The sequence below is a fragment of the Hordeum vulgare genome, chromosome 7H, assembly GCF_904849725.1.
Source record: "Hordeum vulgare subsp. vulgare chromosome 7H, MorexV3_pseudomolecules_assembly, whole genome shotgun sequence".
NCBI classification, from domain to species: Eukaryota; Viridiplantae; Streptophyta; class Magnoliopsida; order Poales; family Poaceae; genus Hordeum; species Hordeum vulgare.
In genome coordinates, this window is record NC_058524.1 from 474063604 (window position 1) to 474078129 (window position 14526).

A 14526-nucleotide genomic window follows, 5' to 3' on the forward strand; every position below is an offset into this window, starting at 1 on the left:
TAAGCGCATGAAGAAGCTCCATACTGATGGACTATTAGAGTCTCTTGACTCTGAATCATTTGACACATGCGAACCGTGCATCATGGGCAAGATGAGTTAGACTCCTTTCTCAGGAATAATGGAGAGAGCGACCGACTTATTGGAAATAATACATACTGATGTGTGTGGTCCAATGAACGTTGAAGCTCGTGGTGGCTACCATTATGTTCTCACTCTCACCGATGATTTGAGTAGGTATGGATATATCTAATTGATGAAGCACAAATCTAAGACATTTGAAAAGTTCAAGGAATTTCAGAGTGAAGTTGAGAATTAACGTCATAGAAAAATTATGTGTCTACAATCTGATCGTGGAGGAGAATATTTGAGTCACGAGTTTGGCACACACCTAAGGAAGTGTGGAATCGTTTCACAACTAACGTCGCGTGGCACACCGCAATGCAACAGAGTGTCTGAACATCGTAATCGCACTTTATTAGATATGGTACGATCTATGATGTCTCTTACCGACTTACCACTATCATTTTAGGGATACGCATTAGAAACTACATCATTCACTTTAAATAGGGCACCGTCTAAATCCGTTGAGACGACACCGTATGAACTATGGTTTGGCAAGAAACCTAAGTTGTCGTTTCTTAAAGTTTGGGGCTGCGATGCTTATGTGAAGAAACTTCAACCAGAGAAGCTCGAACCCAAAGCGGATAAATGTGTATTCATAGGATTCCCTAAGGAAACTATTGGGTATACCTTCTATCTTAGATCCGAAGGTAAAACCCTTATTGCCAAGAACGGATCCTTTCTAGAGAAAGAGTTTCTCTCGAAAGAAGTGGGAGGAAAGTAGAACTTGATGAGGTAATTACACCCCCTCTCGAACAGGAAAGTAGCGCAGCGCGGGAAATTGTTCGTGTGGCGCCTACACCAATTGAAGAGGAAGTTAATGATAATGATCATGAAGCTTCGGATCAAGTTACTACTGAACCGCGAAGGTACACAAGGGCACGCTCCGCACTAGAGTGGTATGGGAACCCTGTGATGGAAATCATGGTGTTAGACAACGGTGAACCTTTGAACTATGAAGAAGCAATGGCGGGCCTCGATTCCAACAAATGGCTTGAGGCTATGAAATCCGAGATAGGAGCCATGTATGAGAACAAAGTATGGACTTTGGTGGACTTGCCCGATAACCGGCGAGCCATAGAAAATAATTGGATCGTCAAGAAGAAGACCGATGCAAACAGTAATGCGACCGTTGATAAAGCTCAATTTGTCGCAAAGGGTTTTCGACAAATTCAAGGAGTTGACTACGAAGAGACTTTCTCTCCCGTAGCGAAGCTAAAATCAGTCCGAATCATGTTAGCAATTGCCGCCTTTTATGATTATGAAATTTGGCAAATGGATGTCAAAACAGCGTTCTTAAGGAAGAGTTGTATATGATACAACCAGAAGGTTTTGTCGACCCTAAGGGTGCTAACAAAGTGTGCAAGCTCTAGCGCTCCATCTATGGGCTGGGGAAAGCATATCGGAGTTGGAACATTCTCTTTAATGAGGTGATTAAAGCGTTTGGGTTCATACAGGTTTATGGATAAGCCTATCTGTACAAGAAACTGAGTGGGAGCTCTGTAGCTTTCCTCATACTGTATGTGGATGACATATTATTGATGGGGAATAATATAGAGATGTTGGAGAGCATAAAGGCCTATTTGAACAAGAGTTTTTCAATGAAGGACCTTGGAGAAGCTACATACATATTAGGCATCAAGATCTATAGAGATAGATCGAGACGCCTCATAGGTCTTTCGCAAATTACATACCTTGACAAGATATTGAAGAAGTTCAATATGGAAAACTCAAAGAAAGGGTTCTTTCCTGTTTTGCAAGGTATGAGATTGAGTAAGACTCAGCCACCGACCACGGCAGCACATAGAGAGAAGATGAGTATTATCCCCTACGCTTCAGCTGTAGGCTCTCTAATGTATGCCATGCTATGTACCAGACCTGATATAAACCTTGCCATAAGTTTGGTAGGGAGGTACCAAAGAGATCCCGGTATGGAACACTGGACAGCAGTCAAGAATATCTTTAAGTACGTGGAGAGGACTAAGGAGATGTTTCTCGTTTATGGAGGTGACGAAGAGCTCGTCGTAAAGGGTTACGTTGATGCTAGCTTGGACACAGATCCGGATGACTCTAAGTCTCAGACCGGATACGTGTATGTTTTGAATGGTGGGGCAGTGAGGTGGTGCAGCAGCAAGCAAGAAGTCGTGGCGGCATCTACATGTGAAGCGGAGTACATAGCTGCTTCAGAAGCGGCTCATGAAGGAATTTGGATGAAGGAGCTCATCACCGACCTTGGAGTGGTTCCAAGCGCATCGGATCCAATGACACTCTTCTGTGATAACACTTGGGCCATTGCCATAGCCAAGGAGCCCAGGTTTCACCGGAAGACGAAGCACATCAAACGCCGCTACAACTCCATCCAGGACCATGTCCAGAGTGGAGTAATAGATATTTGTAAAGTACACACGGATCTGAATGTTGCAGACCCGTTGACTAAACCTCTTCCTCGAGCAAAACATGATCAACACCATAATGCTATGGGTGTTCGATACATCACAATGTAACTAGATTATTGATTCTAGTGCAAGTGGGAGACTGTTGGAAATATGCCCTAGAGGAAATAATAAAATGTTTATTCTCATATTTCCTTGTTCATGATAATCGTCTATTATTCATGCTATAATTGTATTAACAGGAAACAGTAATACATGTGTGAATAAATAGATCACAATGTGTCCCTAGCAAGCCTCTAGTTGGCTAGCTCGTTGATCAATAGATGATCATGGTTTCCTGACCATGGACATTAGATATCATTGATAACGGGATCACATCATTGGGAGAATGATGTGATGGACAAGACCCAATCCTAAGCATAGCACTAGATCATATTGTATGTATGCTAAAGCTTTTATAATGTCAAGTGTCTTTTCCTTCGACTGTGAGATTGTGCAACTCCCGGATATCGTAGGAGTGCTTTGGGTGTATCAAACGTCACAACGTAACTGGGTGACTATAAAGGTGCACTATGGGTACCTCTGAAAGTGTCTGTTGGGTTGGTACGAATCGAGATCGGGATTTGTCACTCCCTGTGATGGAGAGGTATGTTTGGGCCCACTCGGTAGAACATCATCATGAGCTCAATGTTACTAAGGAGTTAGTCACACGATGACGTGCTACGGAACGAGTAAAGAGACTTACCGGTAACGAGATTGAACAAGGTATAGGTATACCGACGATCGAATCTCGGGCAAGTTCTATATCGACAGACAAAGGGAATTGTTTGCAGGATTGATTGAATCCTTGACATCGTGGTTCATCCGATGAGATCATCGTGGAACGTGTGGGAGCCACCATGCGTATCCAGATCCCTCTGATGGTTATTGGCCGGAGAACGTCTCGGTCATGTCTGCTTGCTTCCCGAACCCGTAGGGTCTACACACTTAAGGTTCGATGACGCTAGGGTTATAGGGAAATATTATACGAGGTTACCGAAAGTTCTTCGGGGTCCCGGATGAGATCCTAGACGTCACGAGGAGCTCCGGAATGGTGTGGAGGTAAAGATTGATATATAGGATGGACGGTTTTGGACACCGGAAAAGTTTCGGGCATCACCGGTAGCGTACCGAGACCACCGGGACCATCGGAAATGGTCCCGGGGGTCCACCGGGAGGGGCCACCAGGCCCAAGAGGTAGCATGGGCCAAAAAGGGGGAGGGAAACCAGCCCAAAGTAGGCTGGTGCGCCTCCCACAAAGAGGCCCAAGGCGCACGAGGTGGAGAGGGGGGAACCCTAGGCGCTGGTGGGCCTAAGGCCCACCTAGGGGTGCGCCACCCCCTCCCCCTGCCCTGGCCGCCGCACCTCCCTTCTGGGGTGGCTGCCGCACCACCTAGGGTGGGACCCTAGGGGCGGCACCCCCTCCCCTCATCCTATATATAGTGGGGGTTTTGGGGCTGTTTTCTACACGGTTTTCTCTCCTCTCGGCGCAGCCCTGCTCCCCGCTTTCCTCCTCCTCCCATGGTGCTTGGCAAAGCCCTGCCGGGAGACCTCATCTCTCCAGCGACACCACGCCGTCGTCCTTCCGGAGATCTTCCCCAACCTCTCCTTCATCCTTGCTGGATCAAGGTGTGGGAGACGTCACCGGGCTGCACGTGTGTTGAACGCGGAGGTGCCGTGGTTCGACACTAGATCGGAATCTCACCGCGATCTAAATCGCCGCGAGTACGACTCCATCAACCGCGTTCTAGCAACGCTTCCGCTTAGCGATCTTCAAAGGTATGTAGATGCACTCACCCGTCTCTCATTGCTGGTCTCTCCATAGGAAGATCTGAATATGCGTAGGAATTTTTTTGAATTTATGCTACGTTTACCAACATCGTCATGGTTCTCTTTGCGTGGATCCTTAGTTGAAAGAGCTTGGTCTGATGTGTTCTTTATTCCTTGGATGACCATGGGTGCTGCCAGGTACAATATTCCGGCAGACATATTTCTTAACAAGTTGTAGCTGTATGGTAACGACCGTCTGAACCCTTGGATAAAACCGGCAAATAAGCAAGTAGCCACCAGAATGGTCTTTACAACTCAGTTCTGGGACATTACTGGAGTAACTCAATCCCGACTCAAGACGGCTGAAAAGCAGCTCAGAGCATAAGATGGTGTTGATAAGAAGAAAGTAGCAGTTCCTTAAGACGTCCAAGAAATACCTCAGAGCATAGGGTCACTGCTACGGAAAGAAATTCAACAATTGCCCGAGACGGCCAAAAAACAGCTCAGAACACGGCCAGTTGCTGACAAGAGAAATAAAAGTCGGCATCCACCCCAGACGGTCGAAAACAGCTCATAACACAGGCGTGGTGTCGTCACCAAAGAAAGACAGGCAAGGGTTCATCCGCGTCCCATAATGCTTATCCATAGGTTGTTGGTCATCTCAATGAAGTGTATAACTGGCGTTCTTCTTCTTCTTATATAGCTCATGCAATAGTCGAACTCTCACCGGCTGGCATCATTGTATGATTAACTCATATGGCCTTGGCAACCTGTCCATCGTATATATTGGGTCTATGCGGCTGAGTGCTTGACTCCTGAAGCAGGCTTGTGTCCTGACTGACTTTATGCCTTCTGACCAACTGTTGGGGAGCAGACCCTTGAGATGCATGGTCATATGCTGCCAGTTGTTGGTGGAATAGCTTGTACTAGTGAGGATGCGATGCCTTATCGTGTCAAGGAAGACTGAATAGCTTGTGCTCGAAGCTCAATTTCTTGTAGTGACAAAGGTTACTTATCTTCTGTTGTATGTCATCAAGAGTATCGTGTCAAGGAAGACTGAATAGCTTGTCCTCGAAGCTTCTGTCGAGGTAGCTTCCTGAAGAAGATTGGGTACCATATCTCAAATGCTTCCTCCCTTAAAGACTTGCTGGGTAATACTCGGTACCTCATGCCGGAAGCTTGCAGTGATAATTTACTCGAGACGCACAGGTGTCTTGTGTGGACAAATATCCGTGTGTCGTATTGAGGCAGTGAAAGGAACCTTGTGTCGTAAGTTGTTCTGGTAGCTTGCAGAGAAAGACTGGGTTGCTTATACCTCAAGCTTTCTTTTTGCCATATGCAAGCTAAGTGCATATATATCTCCTTAATGTTCCTGCCATCGGTTAATTCACTACAAGAAATAAGGTCAATTATGACTCCCTATATTGGTCATTGATTCGTCATTGTTGTTGTTTATTGACTTTTTTCGACCAAATTTACAACGTCAACAGTTGACCGTCAAGAATGAACAAACATGACCTTTCTAAAATTTTGGTCACAGGTCTCTATCGACCAAAATTTTGGTTTGGTCATTACCCATTTCTGTGAGCCACGTAGGATCTAACGTGGCCAAGCTGACGTGGCATTGCTAGTGACCAAATGGAATCATCATAAATTTAAGATCCCTATCCACCAATCTAGCTACATGGGCGTGGCCCAATGCCAATTTTACTATTGAAAATGTCTGATTTGTTTGGGTTGAACCATTTTTTTGCTAGAACCACACATATCTCAGGATAGGCCCATTAAAAATTAAGTACAACAGAATAAAAGATTGTAAATAAAATGTATATTTCATTTCAATAGCATATCACATCAAATACAATACATCATCCACCGACTCCATGCATTAAGGTTCAACGCCTAACAAGGGCACATCAACATAATTTTACATGTGCACAATAAAATACTTCTGCAAAAACACCTGCAAGGTTCTAGTATACAAGGTTCAGCGCATTAAGGTTCATCATCTTCCTCTACAAAATATGCTCTTGCCATTGCCTCCTGCAAGAAGAAAATGATGGTAAGGCTTTCAAACCAACGAAACTAGTAAAATTGCACACACGATAACCGATGATAAAACAGTAGAAAATTGTTGCTGCATATACTTTGCTTCTTTGCTGATAAAACAGTAGAAAATGGTACGGTGTGGGTTAGTTTCAACAAACTGCTACTTTCTTGCATTCCAAACAAGTCGAGACATGCTAGCGTGACAGCTGCTGCATATACTTTGCTGCTGCATATACTTTGTATTCTTCGGACTAGAGTATATAGATTGTAGTATACATGTTGCAAAATAATATGTATTATTGTATGAAACAAAGAATATAATGTTGCATATTACTGGAAAATAGTATCCTTGTGAATTGTGAGTGTGAATATGTATAATTATTACTGTTGTACGTGTATATTTATATCGATGGCGTGACGCTACTTGTTTGCACTATAGTATAGCTACGTGGACGCATGTAGTATATGTTTGTATACCTGATACTTCTTGCTGTATGAACTCATTTTTGATCCAATTGCTAATGAACAGTAAATGTGAGTGTCCCACATGCATATTCATAGCCATTCATTGATGTTCTATCTGTACTTAAAATCAAGTATACTGTTGTTGAACCGGTATGGCCCAGCCCATACAAGTTATCTCTTAGGGCCCAGGCCCATGTAGTGGGACTGACCTAAAAAGGATGCTCCCAGCCATACCGTTACTAGCTCAGCCGCCACACACGAAAAACACAGCTGCTGGAGGTACTCCTCTATCCCTCCCGTACTCCTCTCTCCCTCCCGTTCCTACATGGTATCAGAGGCCAGGTCCGGCAAGGCCTGACGGACGGTAGCGCCGGCCGGCATGGTTGCGGGGTCTGGTGGGGATCGACGGCGGCCCTGCGCGCTGGAGAGGAGGCGGTTGTGCACGGGCTAGAGAGAGAGGAGGAAGCGAAAGAAGGCCAGCTGCTGGAGTCTGGGGTTGCGGGTGCTGCTGTTTGCCCGAGAAGGAGGTTGCAGCTGGTGGTGGTGGTGTGCACTACACGGGAGACCGTGACCTGGGTGCTGCTGCTAGAGGAGAAGGTGCTGGTGGTGGTCTGTTCCTGGAGCTGTTGTTGTGCTGTTAGTGGAGCTATTGTTGTGCTGTTCCTGCTGCTGTGCATCTGAGTTGCTGTTTTTGCTACTGTGTGTTGGTTCTGCTGTGGAGAAGAAGTGAGGCTGTGGTGCTGCTGCAACACCAAAGATGGCTGAACCAAATGCTCTCGCTGCTGCTTTCGAGAAGCTCATGGAGTGGGGAGATCCCAACACAAGTCGTATTTGTGGGGAGGTAGGTCATTGGAAGAGGGAATGTCCAACTCGTGGTAGAGGCAGGGGATACAACAGAGGGGGCACTGGCAGAGGCAGGTATGCTCGAGGCAGAGGTGGATACCCATGGAACTCAGGGGGTCAACTTTCTAGGGGCAGAGGTGGCTACTCAGGGGCAGGGCGCATATAGTAGTTGAAGAGGACACTGGGACATCACAGGGCAAGGGATTGATGAGGCTGCCTACGGAGACTTTGCTCACTTGGCCTCCACTGATGAAGGTAATTCGATGAAGGCATTTCTTACTCCTAATGAGAGTGCTTCAGAGTGGGTCTTAGACTCTGGAGGATCTAAGCATGTTGCGGTAATTCCTGTGTGTTTGAGTCTTACCATAAGCATGCTCCTACTCACAAGGGCACTATACAAACTGCCGATGGTACCAATCAGCCTGTGGAAGGGGTTGGCACAGTCAAATGCACTTCAGCCATCTCCTTATCGTCAGTTTTGCATGTGCCAACTTTTCCTATCAATTTGGTCTCTTTCAGTGCTCTCATTGATCAAATAGACTGTCGTGTGATCCTTGACAAGTTCGGTTGCTTGATTCAGGAGCGACAGACGAGCCAGACGGTTGGGACTGGCACCAGGCATAGGGGGCTCTGGTACATGGACCAGGAGGTGCAACCGGACTTGGTGTGTGCTGCGACCATGTAGGACAAGGAGAAGCAGGCGATGATCCATCATTGTAGAATGGGTCATGTATCTTTTGATAAGATGAGTAGAATCTTTCCGGATGTTATGTGTGGAATAGGCAAGGGCAAGTTGACATGTGATGCTTGAGAATATGCAAAACACACACGAGCTTCATATGTGAGTAAGGGCCTTAGGAGCATATCTCCTTTTATGCTCATTCATTCGGATGTATGGACTAGCCCAGTAGTGTCAATGAATGGAAAGAAGTATTTTGTTACCTTCATTGACTGCTATTCTCGTATGACTTGGATTTACTTGATGCGTCACAAGGATGAGGTGTTTAGCTGTTTTCAGAACTTCCATGCTCTTGTAAAGAACCAGTTTCAGGTGCAGGTGAACGTGCTCAGGACTGACAATGGTACAGAGTATGTGAACAATATTTTTGGGGATTTCATGGCTAACCAAGGAATTCTTCATCAAACTTCATGTCCGGACACCCCACCTCAGAATGGAGTGGCCAAAAGGAAGAATCGTCATATTCTTGAGGTTGCTCGGTCATTAATGTTTACCATGAATGTGTCTAAGTTCTTATGGGATGAAGCAATTATGACAGCCACGTACCTGATCAACCGGACACCTTCCAGGATATTAGGTATGAAATCTCCGTCTGGGTTGCTCAATGGAAATAATAAGTTTGTTGTTTCCCCAAAGTTGTTTGGCAGTACTTGCTTTATTCGTGATCACCGTCCATCTATTGGAAAGCTTGATCCTCGGGCAGTGAAGTGTGTCTTCCTGGGATACTCTTCTAGTCAGCAGGGGTATAAATGTTTGTCTCCCTCTGAAAAACGCAGGTTCGTGAGTATGGATGTTACCTTCACGGAGTCCGAGCCATTCTATGGTACGTCGACTGATCTCAGTCTGCTATTTCCAGAGCTTGACCACCTACATCATGTGCACGATGGTCAAGAGGGGGAGAAGGATGTGTCTCATACTCAGGGTGATTCTGTGGGCAATAACACTGCTAATGATGTGCAAGTTCAGGTCCAACCAATTGTGGGAACAATTCCGGTTAGTACTCTCACTGATGATGATGTGCAGGTTCCTGTCGAGCCAACCGTCGATACACTTAAGATTGGTGCTCTTCGGGTTCCTGTTCGGGATCGATGGCAGTCGAACACCCTAGTGTACTCTCAATGGCAACCACACGTGCAAGGGGAGCAGCAAGGCAGTGAGGCAAGAGTGCAAGGGGAGCTGCAAGGCAGTGAGGCAAGAGTGCAGGGGCAGCAACAAGGAAATGAGGCAAGAGTGCAAGGGCAGCAGCAAGGCAATGAGGCAAGAGTGTAGGGGGAGCAGCAAGATAGTGAGACGAGCTCATCTGACACAGTGGAGTTGCCCACTGCATTGCGAAAGGCTACACGTGAAGCAGCAAGAAAGGGTGAAGTAGCAAGAAAGGCTCTACCGAAGGATGATGCTTGTGATGATCTTGATATTGGCAATTTTGTGTCTTATAAGCCTTTGTCACCCACATATAAGGAGTTTGTTGCCTCCCTTCAAACTGTGTCAATTCCAAAGGATTGGAAGGCTGCAAAGCAAGATCCGAGGTGGCGTGAAGCGATGATAGAAGAGTTGGAAGCACTAAGGAAAAACAAGACATGGGTGCTAACCACATTGCCGGCAGAAAAGAAAGTAGTGAGTTGTAAGTGGATCTATACAGTGAAGCAGAATCCTGAAGGGAAGATGGAACGGTATAAGGCCAGATTGGTCGCCAGAGGATATAGTCAAACTTATGGAATTGACTATGATGAGACGTTTGCTCCCGTGGCAAAGAAGAACACAGTAAGGATATTGGTCTCCTGTGCTGCAAACTTTGGGTGAAAGTTGCATCAATTAGATGTCAAGAATGCCTTCTTGCATGGTGAGTTGCAAGAAGTGTACATGGAAATACCACCAGGTTTTGGTACTTCAGAGACTACGGGGAAGGTATGCAGGCTGAAGAAATCCTTGTATGGACTGAAGCAAACACCAAGGGCCTGGTTAGATAGGTTCAGCCGTGTTGTCCGTGGTATGGGGTATGGTCAGTGTAACGGTGACCACACGATGTTCTACAAGCACTCTGATCGGAAGATCACCATTCTTGTTGTTTATGTGGATGACATTATCATCACTAGAGATGACGAGGAGGAAATAGAGAGCAAGGAGTTTGAGGTAAAGGATTTGGGTAACCTAAAATACTTTCTTGGCATTGAAGTGGCTCGGACAGAGAAGGGAATCTCTTTGTGCCAACGAAAATACACCTTGGATCTCTTGAGTGACGTGGGCATGATGGGATGTCGTACTGCCCCTACTCCGATTGAACAAAATCACCAAGTGACAGCACAATCAGGAGAGCTAGTGAATAAGGAAGAGTCTCAGAAACTGGTTGGAAGGTTGTTGTACTTGTGTCATACCAGGCCTGACATTACGTATGCTACGGGGGTGGTGAGCAGATACATGCATGAACCAAGGAGTGGGCATCTTGATATTGTGCATAGAATCCTGAGATACTTGAAGGGGACTCCGGGTAAAGGGTTGTGGTTTGGGAAGAGTGGACATCTTGAGGTGGATGGCTATAGTGACTCTGACTGGGCCAGTTGTCAAGATGATAGAAGATCAACTTCTGGTTACTTCGTGTTTGTGGGAGGAAATTTGGTATCATGGAGAAGCAAGAAACAGCCGGTTGTGTCTAGATCAACAGCAGAAGCTGAGTATAGAGCATTATCTCAAGGGTTGTGTGAGATGCTTTGGGTGAAGTACCTACTGAGCGAGTTGAAACTTCTGAGGAAGGGGCCCTTGAAGGTGTGGTGTGACAATCAGTCAGCTATAGCCATCGCTAATAACCCAGTTCAACATGATAGGACAAAGCATGTGGAAATTGATCGGTTCTTCATTAAGGAGAAGCTTGATGCCGGGGTCATCAGCTTTACTCATGTCAGTTCTGGGCAGCAGTTTGCAGATTGTTTGACAAAGGGTCTGGGAACAAAGGATTGTAACTTGGCATGTGACAAGATGGGAATCATAGATATCTACCACCCATCTTGAGGGGGAGTGTTGAACCGGTATGGCCGAGCCCATACAAGTTATCTCTTTGGGCCTAGGCCCATGTAGTGGGGCTGACCTAAAAAGGATGCTCCCAGCCATCCCGTTACTAGCTCAGCCGCCACACACAAAAAATACAGCTGCTGGAGGTACTCCTCTCTCCCTCCCGTACTCCTCTCTCTCTCCCGTTCCTACAACTATATATATGCAGTATATTACTTTTAAAAAGGTATAAAGTATATGGACTTTAATAAGAGAATTTGGAGTATATGGTATTTTATAAAGAAAGTAGTATGTTTATTTTTTGCAATAAAAGGAGTATATGTACGAAGAATTATGATGTACTTAGTATGTACTCCCTCCGGTCCTTTTTAGTCTGCATATTAGCTTTGTCCGAACTCAAAGTATCTCTACTTTGACCAAATTTATAGAAACATATATCAACATTCCCAATGTCAAATTAATATTTTTAGATTCATTACGAAATGTAGTTTCATGAAATGTGTATTTGATACTGTAGATGTTGATATTTTTTAATATATATTTGGTCAAACTTTGTAAAGTTTGACTTAATACAATTCTAAAATGTAGAGTAAAAAGGGCCGGAGGGAGTAGTATGTAGGGGTTTTCGCAAAAGAAAAGCAGTATGAGGTATCTGAAAAAGAAGTATGGAGTATGTCCAAATTAGGAGTATAATAAAATAGTATGAGTTTTGCAGCCTAATTATCATTTTTTTCTCATGTACATATTTCTTTAGTATAATAACTAAATGTATGTTGGAACACCAACTATTTCTTGTATTAGATATAGCACCAAATCTATTTCATGGTATTGAAATTGTGCAATGCTTCAGCCCCATCTAACCAATATATCTAGTAGTCTCCATACTCAAGTCAGAATATATTTGATACGGAGTCGTCAAATGCACTCTCTGCTGCACAATCCTTTTATTCAAGTAATCTCTTTGGTAGAATAACTAAATGTATGTTGGAACACCAACTATTTCTTCTATTAGATATATCACCAAATCTGTTTCATAGATTTTACTATTTTGTGAAATAATGTGATATCCACGGCATGGAAAGAAAGCCAGTCTTATGTCAAGTGGACGTAAGAATTTCTAGTTCGTGTGTATCATGTATAACTCTAATTAAGTATACCTGAACATTCCAAAGGCGAACTTTTATATTATATTGGCAAACTTTATATTATTTTCTTGTTAAAATCCTGTAAGATAATGCACCCAGTTAATCAGTCCATGAAGGTTATTCAGAGAAACATAGGTAGTAATATCATCGATACAGGGGACATATCCTTTAGTTACATGGTGATATTATATGCATAGGTGCAACATGCAATTGATAGAGATATTAATCCATCTAGAAATCTAGGAAGATATACTTAAGCACTCATCAACACATGATCCTAATATTCGATCCTACTTAAAAAAGAGTTATATGTACATGTATTGATTAAGTAGAAGTAAATACTAACAAATTCGTGCAGAAATTTACTTTGTCCAACGCAAATTCGACTCAACTTGATACATACAACTAAATCAAACCTTTGTCTCTTAAGTAATCATTGATCCCAATGCAGCGATCACACCTCCACTTCAATTGTCCTGCACCGGCATTTTTCTCACCCACCTTACTTGACATTAACTGTACCTGCAAGGCGACAACTACATTAGCTTTCTCCTTGAGCCGTTCACAATGGTGTTCCACTGATTATTCAAGAGGCAGGATCACATATACAAAGTGACCTGAGTGACTTTTGTGATAAATTGGAACAACCATATAGGTTTTCTTCCTGACACACAGTTTGGTGATGATCTAATTATGGAACCAATCTGCATGTGTGTAGAGCTAGATCCTTTGGCTCAAAGCCAGAAAGAAAGGCGACAACTAATTAGAACAACAGATTAAGAACTTCCTAAATTGACTACATGCCCTGCGATGCTCTTGTTACATATCATTCATAATTACAAACTTTGGGATGGATCCCACAGTCCCTAATAATCCATCTTAATGGACATGTGAGCGCACCATTGTAGAGGCTTATGAAATGGCGTGCTTTCAAAAAAAATGAAATGGTGGATTTAGCATTGATTGACATCTGTTACTTGTGCACATGTGTGTGAATAAAATAGCACCTAAATTAAGCCAGATAAATATGAAGGAAATTGTAGTAGCTCCTTACCTTGTTGGCACAAATAATCGATTGACAATGATTATTATAAAAATAGGTATACCTCCACTAAAACTGTAGCTAAAACAACTTCATGCACCGTATAACTACACTAAGACAATTAAATGGTGAAACTTCCACATTAAGACAATTAATTTTCTTTAAATTAGGATCCAAAAAATGTATATATGTTCAGTTAACATGGGATATTATTTGTGTAAAAGAGTCCAATTTATACCATGTAACTTACATGATAGATGAGCTGAGTATAAATATATACCATCGTAAAATTATACTGAAGATTAGGCTATCTACAATGCAAAAAAATAGATTAAATTAATATCAGTTACGAACGATACTGAAAGCCATGTCATGATATTTAATAAATTAACCTTGAGCAGCGCACTCCCTAAAAACATGAGCATCGGATAGCATGATTAAATCATCGCACAGGCTGTCGGTAATTTTGCAGCATCAACTCGAGTTATTACCAAAACTAGCCCAATGAAGCTGGTTGCCTCTTTATAGACAATGTAGAATTATATTAAAGAATTTTCTCACCTACAATCATGGTATTCTGCTTCTATGTCAAAAAGTTGTTCAACTTAGCTATCTCACACACAGGGGTGAGGGATTTGTATCTAATATTGACGTTAGCAATTTCTACAAAGTGGTAAGTGCTATGTCAAGATTAGGGAGAGGAAGACGAGGGATGTCGGCGAAGTCAAATGCATCAAGGATGGAGATGATCAGCTTCTTGTGAAGGATGAGGCGATCAAGCGTAGATGGCGGGAGTACTTTGACAACCTTTACAATGGAGAGGTTGATAGCTCTACCATCAAGCTAGACGACTCCTTTGATGATACCAGCATGTGCTTTGTGCGACGTATCCAGGAGTGTGAGGTTAAGGAGGCGTTA

At 43.7% G+C, this 14526-nt stretch overlaps 1 long non-coding RNA gene across 1 annotated transcript; it reads right to left on the bottom strand.

Annotated features, from left to right (window-relative positions):
* Positions 1–6151: 6151 nt before the first annotated feature.
* Positions 6152–13931, bottom strand: LOC123410011. Its single transcript, XR_006612957.1, has 3 exons — positions 13859–13931; positions 12970–13088; positions 6152–6365 (listed from the first exon to the last, which is right to left on the bottom strand). It is a non-coding gene; the product is annotated as an uncharacterized LOC123410011 (long non-coding RNA).
* Positions 13932–14526: the final 595 nt, after the last annotated feature.